We start from the raw sequence: 13,521 nt of genomic DNA, 5'->3' as shown, positions 1-13,521 counted from the left end.
ATGTGAGGAAGTGTCAACCAACTAAAGTCCAAACTGTAAGCTTTAAAATATAATATGTGTGTTTACTTGGGGTCTTAGGGATTGCAGTCGGGGAGACACAGATGCCAAAATTGAAAGTGTTCTCCAGAGAGACACAGGAAGCTAGAGATTTGAAGAGGAAAGGAGGGAAATTGCAGGTGTTGTTTTGAATGAAAGTGATTGGTGCTGGTTTAGCTACAGTTACCACTAATCTGTGTGTGTTTGGTTGCTAGGGCTAGTGTTAGGCAGAAAGTCCATTTACTTCCATTTTCACATATAGCAGGTAACTTGGCTTTTAGCCACATTTAGTACAAATTCTGAGAATCTGAGACAGAAAAAATGCACAAGCCCCACTTCCTCAATGTCTTCCTGGCTCCATTTTCTATGAGGCCCTTAGCAGTGTTTCCATTTTATTCTCTCTGTTATCAGTGGAAATATAAACTGTGTCTTAAAACATCTCCTATTTTTTGTATATGGGTCTTCCATCTCTCCCAAAACTTCACTGAACATTATGTTACATGGAAAGGATCATTGCAGTGGGGATGTGAGAGAGGGTAGGTAGGGTTGTCAGATAAAATGCAGAACACACAGCTAAATGTATCAAATAAATGAGGAGATGAACAACAAGTAAGTTTTTTGTTTAGATATATCCTGAATATTGGATGGTACACTCTTATACAAAAAAAAAAAAAAGTTTTTATCTGAAATTCAAATGTAACTTAAAATTTTGCATTTCCATTTATTAAATATGACAACCTTAGCATTAGGAACAGTTCAGAAACTGAGCCAATTCAGCAGAAACAGAACTTGGACTCAGAAGGAAAATAGACTCTCATGAAATAGGCCATTTTATCTTTTCTGTACTTCAAGAGTTTTGGAAGTCCAAAAGCCATAGACAGGATATTAGAGGTTGTGGGGAGGAGGTGGTTGCAACAATCCAATCTAGTTATTGGGGGTAGGGACAGGAAACTTCACTTGAAATTTGAATTCTTTTTATACAAAAAAATACCTTTATAATAACATTCCTTTCTCTGAAAGCAGTACGTTGAGTTTCCTAGGTTTAATTAATTGATAGAGCTTTAATACCTCTCTCTTGTCTTAATCTCTTTAAATAACTACTTTGGAAGATCTTCCAGTTCGGTTTTTCTGTTCCATAGAGGCAAATCCATACATATGTGCTATGTGCGTGTGACAGAACACCTTAAATGCCGCTTGACGAGGAGACTGATTCTAAAGAAAACAGTTTTAATGATGCTTGTTAATCATTATGGTGATTCTTTTAGAATTTAATTATGGTATATTCTCGCTACATGGCATATTTTAGAAATCATCCCATGTATTTATCAATCAATATTTTCAAATGTAAATAAATATGTATGTGTAAAACCATGCTGAAGTTATTCACATATAGTAAACATGACTTAATGATTTTTGTGGACAAACTAGTACATATTTGAAACCATATTGTAGGGTGTGTTATATTGATAGAGATGTCAAGTTAAAAAGTGTTTATTAACATTGCTAAAGATGTAAGAATAAAACAGCAATAAGAAAACAGAAATAATTTTACAAAATCATAAACATATTGATATCATATTGAAATGATTAATACATTGCTACAAATTACTATGACATGCAGTATTATTTGCTAGTTAACTATTAATTGGATATATCCATTGATTGTGTTTCTATATCAGTCAGTTTTAGTGAGAATAGCTGACATGGGTGATCTAAGTTTATAATTAAACTTCAATTATTCACTTTTATTTTGCAATGTCATAATGAATTTCTCCTTCATACAAAATTTCATTTGAGTATTTTTTTCACAACTAAAATAAAAATACACAGAATGATGGAAACCCAAACTATATGAAAGTATATGAAAAGTAATACTAGTACAATTACTAGTAACTGTCAAATAGAAATTAACAAACTGCTTTTACATAGCAATAGAGGTTTCGAGTGCACTAAGCTTGTCAAAAATGTTTAAAGGAAGTTTGCATTTATATTCCAGTGCACTCCTTCTAAAGGTCATTTTTCTAAAGAATGCACAAAAAGACAAAGAAGATCCATTTATTCTCATATTACCCTCTCATCAAAACTAGAACTGAATTGCCATAGGGAAATATGATATTGGCGACATTTTCTAAGACAGTGACATCTATTTTACCTGAAACTTTTAATGTTTCAGACTTACGAGATAGAAGAAACAATAAGATCTAACATTTAATATTTTGCCTACTCTGTGCTTGTATCCTTCAGGTTCTCCACAGGAAATAGACTTCACATTTAAACAGGGTATATTTGAAATATATCTGAGGAAATATTAAGGAAAGAACTATTTACAAAACGTGGGCAGTTAAGGAAAACCAGAAAGGTTGGGTAAAGCATGACAGGGCTAACAGGAGCTATGAGCTAATGTTCAGATTTGAAGAGGCAAGAGGATGAAGCAATCACTAGAACCTGGAAATATATAGTGGTAAGAGAGGGCTCTGAGGTAGAAGCTGTGGTGTCTAACAAACTTCTCAGGAGTCAGCAGAATACATACCCCCACTGTCTCCTTCCAAAGTGTCCTTTCCAGCGGCTTTCCACCGGTCACACCCAGCCCTAGGGTAAAGGAGCTCTTGATACAGTTTATCACCTTAACTTCCCAGGAAACACAATAGGGTGGGAGGGAAGAAGAGGAGATCAGGAGTAGCAAATAAAAATATCCAGTATCGGGGCGCCTGGGTGGCTCAGTGGGTTAAGCTGCTGCCTTTGGCTCAGGTCATGATTCAGGATACTGGGGTCGAGTCCCGCATCGGGCTCTCTGCTCAGCAGGGAGCCTGCTTCCTCCTCTCTCTCTCTGCCTGCCTCTCTGCCTACTTGTAATCTCTCTCTGTCAAATAAATAAATAAAATCTTTAAAAAAAAATATCCAGTATCACCCACCTCTTTTGCTTTTCAGTATTTATTCCTATCTTTTTCATGACAAATATTTTGTGTACCTATACATTTTATCATATTTCATTTAATCATGGGATGAGAGCACTGTAGATAGACTCCCACTTTATTAAAACATGAAATTTTAGCCACCTCCATTTCTTAATAAAAGGAGGAGGGAAAGAAACAATTCACATAAAATTTGCCATTAACAGTCCCATGTCTATAATTTCCATCTTTCAACATCCATTTAAGGCCCCTATTACTCTCTCAGTCACCTAAAATGGACAAGATTCTTTACCAACTGGGGTGGCCCAAACCTTCATTCTTGAGATCTGAGTCTTTGCTGTCTCTGTCTTTATTTGACTGCTGCTGCGGCTGAGTAAGGGGCAAGTGGAGATAGGTAGGGAGAGACAGGTGGCTATGTGATCATGCTCACAGAAATCCCAAAAATGTGAAGGTGTGAGGAAACCACAGATAAGGGGACAGTTTAGACCACCCTACCCTAGGCTTGTCAGGTAGAGGACCATCCTGCCCTAGGTGTGTAGGGTGGGTGTCTTGATGATAACCACTTCTGACCAACAAGGAATAACCAGACTCTAAAAAAGAAGTAAGCCATTGAAGGTGTTATCACTAGTCCTTGCTCAATGCTCAAAGGATTTAGGTTCCCTGATTAGCTTTCTATAAAAGACCAATCCTAAAGACCCTCCCTCACTGGCAACTCTAGCTCTTAAGAGCTTTCTGTATCTTCACTTAATAAACTTCTATTGCTTGACTCACTTTCCTTTGTCTGGGAGACTCATTCCTTGACTCCATGAGACCAGAACCTAGCTCTCCTACATCACAGTGTTCCATTGACTATCACTGAGTGAAGAGGTGCTAAAAGTACTAAAAGCCAGTGAGTCCTCTGGTTCCAGACATTGTCTTCCTTGTCCCATTGTGTAGTCGCAGTTGATTTTTTTTTCCTTGATAATGGAGATCGATCACTTCTCCTAGAGAGTGACCCTCTTCTCTGCATGGCAGGAAAAGTACAGAAAGCAATTTCAGTTTATTTCCAGGGGTGTTACTGTGTTCCCCCATAGAAGCATTTCTTCCTTGGACATTAAGACTTTAAAAGCCACTGAAATCAAAGGCACAGAGACAAGAAGCAAAAATCTTTCCAGTGATTTACTTTTTTCCCAGTGATTTACTTTACATAATAGTAAGAATGGTTTCACTTTTAACATTAGTTTCGATGTTATATGTATCTAGTTTTTTAGTGAAGATAATATCATAAGTGGCTTTTGGTCTATGGCATATGCTACATGAGGAATGGGGAATACCATGACTTCTCTCCCAGCAGTGCTGTAACCAAGCTTTTAGCTGGTTGTTCACCATCCTAAAAGTTAGCTGCTGCAAATGAATCATAAGCATATGCTAAGAAGTGAATTCCGTGGATGTCAACTCATTGCTTTCATTGCTTTACTTTTTTGACTGGTGGTGATGGTATGTGACATACAATAGAAATGGATATCTGGCAGTCCTTGAATAGTCACTGGCAGAGTGTTACAGCAGGACATCTGTCTAGCCCTGTGGGGGGTATAGGTGATAGATATGATAATAGAGGCTCATGTAATCCAGCGTGCTACCAGGTGGATAGGTCTTCTTTTGGAAAATAATACCAATCATATCAGATGACCAGAATTAGACTCTGGGGTCTGACAACAGACAGATTAGCCTTGGTAAAGATAATTTCAACCATAGCTGAAAATTATGCATGGCTTTTATGTTAACCTTCATGAACTACCTCATATAGGAATCTGTCAGGCAAGCAGAAAAATACCTGGAAAAGAATCAATGGCATCCATATGAAGGGTCATGGTCTTCAACCTTTTATTTTAAACCTTCCCTGAAATGGATCTTTTCTGATGTTCGTCTTCAAGAATACAGTTATCTTCGGGCACCTGGGTGGCTCAGTGGGTTAAGCCCTGCCTTCGGCTCAGGTCATGATCTCAGGGTCCTGGGATCGAGTCCCACATTGGGCTCTCTGCTCAGCAGGGATCCTGCTTCCCTCTCACTCTGCCTGCCTCTCTGCCTACTTGTGATCTCTGTCAAATAAATAAATAAAATCTTAAAAAAAAAAAAAAGAATACAGTTATCTTCAATTTCGATGCCTATACTCAGAAGTCCATTTGGTTACTTATTGGCCAGACTTAATCACCAATCTGGCAAATTATTTCACTGCGAAGCCTTGATCCACCTTCCAACCCATTAGCCAACCTGGGTATTTTTCTTAGACAGTCTCCCCTTCCACATGAAGGGGACAAACAGATCTACTGCCCCAAGTGCTTCCACTGGGAGGATTTCCCTTTATTTGTAACTTTCAGGCCTCCCTTGAGTGGATACAGCAGCTATCCACTTCCAGATGATGTCAGTGTACTGTGCAGGTGTACATTTTTCTTCCAACATAATACAATCACAGGGAACTCCTTGGGAAGCTTGAGCTGTGATGTGAAGGAGAGGCAGTAAAGCAGAAGGAACATCTACTTTGCATTTCTAAGGTATCTGCTTATGCATTGTACTATCTTCATCTGGTCTGGCTTTATGTTCTTACACACTTCATCTCCGGTTTTTAGTAGATGTTGGAAATACATACCGGATTTTATGTTTAGTGAATTAAATAATGCCCAAATCACCATAGACATCTTAGGTCACAGTTTTATGTGGTGCTTTATTATTAGGAATTTGGATTCTAGAAACATTCCGGGAGCAACTTTTCAAATGGCCCCTGAGGTCAGCAGGAGGAACATTTTACAGCAAGAAAATGTAGATTACCTGGGTGAGGGGATTTCCTGATGTTGAACCCACAAAAACTTTTATTCCTGGAGAAAGGGAGCATGGCCTTGGTATAAAACTCTTAAGTCTGAGCTCTGAGTCTTCTTGAGGTGTGTAAGAGACTCCACTGCCAGCTCCTATTTTTTTCTACTTCAGAGAGGGGCAACTTTTTCTATGAAGGGACAGATAGTAAATATTTCAGGCTTCATGAGCTATCCAGTCTCTGTCACAACTATCTGTCTTAGCTGTAGCATGAAAGCATCCAGAGACTATAAATAAAGAAGTATAGTTATATGCCAATAAAAGCTGCTTTATGGACATGGGAATTTGGATTGCATGTAATTTTCCTATGTCATAAAATGCTCTTCTTATTTTGATATTTTTTCACCTACTTAATAATAGAAAAACTATCCTTGGTCCATAGACTGTACAAAAGCAGAGGGGCCAGATTTGGCCTGGGGACTGTAGTCTGGCATCCCTGATCTAGGGGGTTGTGAGGCCCAAGTGGCAGGGCAGCTTGAACTGCAGGCTAGACCTCCTGAATAAATTGCTCTTGCCTCCGAAATGGGTTACCTGTAAAAGTATTGAAGTAGCATACCAAAATGTGGTGTGAATTGCCTTTAAAATCCAGACACCATGAAGCATGATGACTCCTTCTTTGTGGTAGATGATGGGACAACTTACCTCTCACTTTAGAAAGGATATTCTGCTATTATAAAGAACCATAAGCTCCTAGCAACTCTACAATGTGGCAGGCCCGTAAACATTTATAGAATTTATCTCTCATTGTCTGGCAGACATGAATCCTACTGGGGCATCTAGAATCTTTATGGCTTCCTGAACGCCCTATCTGTTTGGCATGGTATTTTCAATATAAGTGAGTAGCACAGAAGATGTTCTGTGATGTATCAAGAAGATCAAGTTCCCTCTAGACCACAGGATAATAGCTGAAGAGCTGACAGGCTTGTGACAGCACAGTAAATGCACACTGCTGCCTGCGACACAGAAATCCAAATTGTTTCTTATTGTATGTGCTTATAGAAAAAAAAATTAAATGCTATTTCATTAGGTGCACATCTGGTGATTTGTTTCAGTAATAAACTATCTGGAACTGCAGCAGTATGACAGAATTTGTTTATCTTTCTCCGGGTAATAGATTATAGAAACAGTCCAGGCATGATTCAGTGTTTAAATAGGGTTAGGAACCCAGGTCTTCCCATGTGTTGATGAACTCTTCCTGTGTGTTGGGTGTTTTTGTCTGCATAATTCACCACTGTGTCTGTATCTTACTTAGCAGGAAGGAGTAAAAAGAAAGTGAAGGATGTCCATTCCTTTGAGCAGCACATTTTGGGAAATAAACCCATCACTTCCATTAATATCCCATTGGCTAAAACTTGGTCACCAGGCCAGATCCAGCAACAAGAAGGAAGTCTGGGTAACATATCTTTAGCTGGCTCCTCATGCCCCAGACTTAGGGATTCTAACATTAATAAAAGGTGAGTGAATGAGTGCTAGGCTAGTGTCTAATTTATTTTTATATAAGCACAATTTTTTAAGAGAATTCCAACTTCTTGTCCAAATAACCAGGACTCATTCATAGGTATTACTAGATTTAACACAACAATTAAGTATCTTAACGGATAATAGATGATTAAAACTAGAGAAAAATTTGAGATGATTTAATCCTAAACCTTTTCACATAAGGATAAAGTGAATCTCAGAAAAAAGGAAATTTAGTTAATGCAGCAGAATGTCTTCCTGGAGGACTGGGACTGCATCTCAGTTCTCCAACTTTATAGTCTCTCCCCTTTCCATCAGCCCCTTCTGCTGATCATATTACATCTCCTTTTTGTGTATGGATAAAAAGAAGCATGGTACATAGTCTGGCTGCTAGAGTCTAACCCACAGGAACCAATAATCTAATAAAAAAAATATATGCATATCTTGAAAGAAGTTGCTGTGGCTGATACAGAGGAGGTAACTGCCTATGTTCTCCTCTAGGATTCTGATGGATTCCTGTCTCACGTTGAGGTCTTCCATCCATTTTGAGTTTATTTTTGTGAACGGTGTAAGAGAATGGTCGAGTTTCATTCTTCTATATATAGCTGTCCAGTTTTCCCAGCACCATTTATTGAAAAGACTGTCTTTTTTTCACTGTATATTTTTTCCTGTTTTGTCAAAGATTATTTGCCCATAGAGTTGAGGGTCCATATCTGTGCTCTCTACTCTGTTCCACTGGTCTATGTGTCTGTTTTTATGCCAGTACCGTGCTGTCTTGGTGATCACAACTTTGTAGTAAAGCTTGAAATCAAGTAACATGATGCTCCAGTTTTATTTTTGTTTTTCAACATTTCCTTAGTGATTTGCGGTCTCTTCTGATTCTATACAAATTTTTGGATTATTTGCTCCAGCTCTTTGAAAAATACCGGTGATATTTTGATTGGAATGGCATTAAAAGTATAGATTGCTCTAGGCAGTATAGACATTTTAATAATGTTTATTCTTCCGGTCCAAGAGCATGGAATGGTCTTCCATCTTTTTGTGTATTCTTCAATTTCTTTCATGAGTGTTCTGTAGTTCCTCGAGTACAGATCCTTTACCTCTTTGGTTAGGTTTATTCCCAGGTATCTTATGGTTCTTGGTGCTAAAGTGAATGGAATCGATTCTCTAATTTCCCTTTCTGTATTTTCATTGTTAGTGTATAAGAAAGCCACTGATTTCTGTACATTGACTTTGTATCCTGCCACGTTGCTGAATTGCTGTATGAATTCTAGTAGTTTGGGGGTTGAGTCTTTTGGGTTTTCCATATAAAGAATCATGTCATCTGCGAAGAGAGAGAGTTTGACGTCTTCATTGCCAATTTGGATACCTTTTATTTCTCTTTGTTGTCTGATTGCTGTTGCTAGGACTTCTAATACTATGTTAAACAAGAGCGGTGAGAGTGGGCATCCGTGTCATGTTATGTCTCCAAAGGCAAAGGAAACAAAAGCGAAAATGAACTTTTGGGACTTCATCAAAATCAAAAGCTTCTACACAGCAAAGGAAACAGTCAACAAAACAAAGAGGCAACCCATGGAATGGGAAAAGATATTTGCAAATGACAGTACAGACAAAAGGTTGATATCCAGGATCTATAAAGAACTCCTCAAACTCAACAGACACAAAACAGACAGTCATATTAAAAAATGGGCAGAAGATATGAACAGACACTTCTCCAATGAAGACATACAAATGGCTATCAGACATATGAAAAAATGTTCATCATCACTAGCTATCAGGGAGATTCAAATTAAAACCACATTGAGATACCACCTTACACCACTTAGAATGGCCAAAATTAGCAGGACAGGAAACAACACGTGTTGGAGAGGATGTGAAGAAAGGGGAACCCTCTTACACTGTTGGTGGGAATGCAAGTTGGTGCAGCCTCTTTGGAGAACAGTGTGGAGATTCCTCAAGAAATTAAAAATAGAGCTACACTATGACTCTGCAATTGCACTACTGGGTATTTATCCCAGATGCTGATGTAGTGAAAAGACGGGCCACCTGCATCCTAGTGTTCATAGCAGCAATGGCCACTGTCACCAAACTGTGGAAAGAACCAAGATGCAACAGACAAATAGATAAGGAAGATATGGTCCATATACACTTTGGAGTATTATGCCTCCATCAGAAAAGATGAATACCCAACTTTTGTAGCAACATGGACGGGACTGGAAGAGATTATGTGGAGTGAAATAAGTCAAACAGAGAGAGTCAATTATCATATGGTTTCACTTATTTGTGGAGCATAACAAATAGCATGGAGGACAAGGGGAGTTAGAGAGGAGAAGGGAGTTGAGGGAAATTGGAAGGGGAGGTGAACCATGAGAGACTATGGACTCTGAAAAACAATCTGAGGGTTTTGAAGGGGCAGGGGGTGGGAGGTTGGGGGAACTAGGTGGTGGGTATTGGAGAGGGCGCAGATTGCATGGAGCACTGGGTGTGGTGCAAAAACAATGAATACTGTTACACTGAAAATAAATTAAAAAAATTTTTTTAAAAAGTCAAAAAATAAAAATAAAAGGAATAAAAAAATATATGAAAATGATTAAGAACAAATTAAAACATAATAAAATAAGTGACTTCATAAAATGTTGAAACAAAGAAACTGTATTGCATTCCCATGTGTGAAAGATAGGATGGTCAATACATGAGGTATCTTTGGTATCAAGCATACCTTTGTAATAAGCCTATATTAATTACAACGTTAAAAATAACAAATAAATAATAAATGAAGGGGCGCCTGGGTGGCTCAGTGGGTTAAAAATAATAAATGAAGGACTACCTCTGTTCTCTAAAGAATTTCAAATTCAAATTGGGCTACATTGGACAAAAAATGTAAGCACCAAACAATAAGATAAAATTTAATTTTTTTTTAATTTATAGTAATGTATTGAAGACTTAATTAGCCCCATATATTTATATTCCTCCAAAAATGCTAATAGAGTTTATTTACATGATCAGCATCTACCATCAAGATGCACTACTCAAAGTACTGAAATCGTGAACACCACAGAGTTTTATCTCTAAGAAATTAAAAGTAGTTTAGAGATCTCATGAGTCAATACAAGTAAAGTGCTTATATTGTGCCTGATATATTGGAAATGCTTAGGAGTTGATGTTTCAGTATTGTTCTTCAGTATTTTTAGTGGTATTTCTTTTTCTAATAACAAATATTCACATCTACAGTTTTGTTGATTTTTGATTGGCCACATGCTAATCATCAAGACATCTACAATGTTCCACTGGGTGATGGTTATGCCTCATGCAAATTTTCTTATATGAATAAATATATTCACTCACTGGTCATTTTTAACTAACTTTCATGTGATGGTAACTGTAAATACGTTATAGATGTTATATCGTACACTTATAGCAGTTATGTGGATAGAAAATGAATTCTAAATTTATAAATTATAAAATGTTATATATACAGTATATGTCATACTTATAGAGAAAGTTATAACTAATTTTCTTTTGAGAATAAAATTTATCCTCTATTTTTATGGGGTGTGGTACATGAACTGAAACTTAGGTTTCTTGTCAGACACACAGTTCAGGAAAGGGAGGAGTGTATGGGGATGAGACCAGAGATGGTACATTCCATAGAAGGAGGCAACAGTAAGGAAAAGCATGGGCATTTTGGAAACTTTAAGTAATTATGGGATGGCATACAGTTCTGAACAGGGTGATCAGTGAGGAGGAAAAGGAATGCAAAAGTTGGTCTTGAAATACCTTATATGCTAAGTTAGAGTTCGATTTCTCCTCCAATCAAATGGAAACCATTGAATGGGGAGTAAAATGACAAGACTTGTCCTTTAGAAAAATTCTATATTTCTGTAAGGTAAAGGTCAGAGAGTGGCAAAACTGAGAGCAAGGAAGCTCATTATATGACATTATTGAAGTTTAAAAGATGAAAATTGAACCAAGAGAGTAGGCTATGGAAAAGATGATGTTCTTGAAGAAATATAAGAAATATATAACCACCTAGTTTCAGATTGAATTTAAGATGCATTTCCAGACCTTTGGGGAATAAAATTTAAAGTGTAGGATATCTTATCAATAAACTTTAGCATTAATTTGGGTAAAAATAAACAACAAATGCGCATGCCCGTGTGTGTGTGTGTGTGTATGTATGTGTGTGTGTGTGTGTGCATGAATTGCAGTATCTTAAGGGGTGCTATTATAGTTTCTATTTTTCAGTTTTGCCAAAAGAATTTTTAGTATAATGGGCTGACAATACTTGATCCGAAACATGTTTCAGCTGACTTTCCTCTAGATTTTCATGATTCAAAGCAAGGTCATTTGGGGTGTACTGTTACTTCCACTGGTATTTCATTTAACATACTATTAATGAATTTACTCTGAAAGCTAAATTCTTGGGGTTTGCCCATGGAGTTGATAAGACATGGCAGAGCAGGTCACACTTGCCATCAATGTCATTGATCTTTAATGGTGACCTGAAGACTCTCTCCCTTTGGAAAAGGGAGAGTTGTTCAGCCTGAATGCTCATCTGATGTTGGTTTTTGTACAGAGACCAGTAACCACTTTGTCAATTACAGTCCACATAAATTTCTGTTCTTTATAAATAATAGAAAATTTACTTTCCACATGCCAAATTTCTAAAAACTGCTCTTATTATCATTCCCCCTGCTCTTAGTTACTTTTTGACTCAAACATACAAGGAATTATACTGAATTATCAAATGAGGAATCACATTTTCTGAAATCTAATGTGGAAGCTGGGGACCAAGGGTCCAAGTCTATGTGTAAGAATTTATTCAAAAATCATTGAAATTGAATATAAAAAATGGAAACATGTCATTTTCACCTGGGATAGTCAAGGAAAACTTTATTGGATTAGATGAAATTTAAAATGGATTTTGGAGGAAGGAAGAAATTTTTCTAGGACACATCTTGTGTATAAATCATATTAGAAGTTGAATCAATATGTAATAAACACAAGATGAAGTTAGTGGGCAAAAATTTAATAAATTATAATTTTACTGTATTAGACTATTCAAAGGGATAAATTTCGATAAAATTGAAAGGACAGTGGGATTAGATTATAGAAGCTTTTCAATTGAGACCTAAGAATTTTAATATTGTTTAGACAACAAGAAGTCTGAGTGGTTTTGCGAGCAAGGAGGCAACATGATTAAAAAGGCTTTTTAATAATATTATACTGGTGGCATTTATACAGGATAAATTGATAGGAGCAGACAACAGAATTTGGCACAGCTCTCCAAAACTTTTTTAATTTCCAGGTATGAAGACATAGGGCCTAAAGATAACAATTGCAAGAAATAAATGTTAAAAATAATTCAAAGTAGTCAAATGATATTATGAATGATTGTTTACTGAGAATAAAAGAGTATGTGCCTAAATATGACTTTAAGGCATTAAGCCTGCAAGACCATAGACTTAGTGCTTGTGAATAATGATAAGAAATGAGAAGAGTATTTAAACATATTAGGACTGAGTTACCCACAAGAAATAAAAGTTAAAACAGCTTTAAGAAATGTATGTTTAGAATACAAATAAATGGTTCTGGAGATATAAAGATGAGATAGTACTATGACATAGTTGTTGGGGTAAGAAAAGGTGTGAATATGTTGGAAAGAAAGAAATATCAAGAAAAGAGATAGATTGTAATTCAGTTCATTTTCCATCCACCAGGGTATTAAAATAGTCTATGTATTCATAATCAGCAAAGGTTTTTTTTTTGTATGTTTCCAGTTTTTTTTCCAAATTCTTGCCTATCAACTCATATATAGTTATAATTCTAAATAACTCATGACCTCCAAAAGAATAAAGAAAAATACAAGGATTCCTAGCAGTTAATGAGGTAGTATGAAGTGAAGAAATAATCTGAAAAATAAGAAAATTAATTTGAAGTAAATAAATTTCTATGTCAAAAGGCATAGACGTAAGTGACTTATTCAGGAAATTCAGCAATGTCAAGAAAGAAATCCCTCATTACAGTAAATTTTCACATTCTAATATATTCTGTGGTTGATTTATTTTAGAGAGGTGCCTAAGTATGTTCACTTAATGGCAATTACTGAAAACTAATAAAATAACAAATCCTTTCTACTCACCTTTAGGAGAAATGCAAAACCAGTTTTCACAAATCTCATAAAGAATAGACAATATGATGTCACCTGGAAAGGCTAATAATCAGAGAATCAGTCTTCTCAGCAAAATACTAAATGATGAAATGTTTG

This window comes from Neovison vison, chromosome 3 (assembly GCF_020171115.1).
Source record: "Neovison vison isolate M4711 chromosome 3, ASM_NN_V1, whole genome shotgun sequence".
Lineage (NCBI taxonomy): Eukaryota > Metazoa > Chordata > Mammalia > Carnivora > Mustelidae > Neogale > Neogale vison.
Note: the sequence above shows the minus strand (reverse complement) of the source record.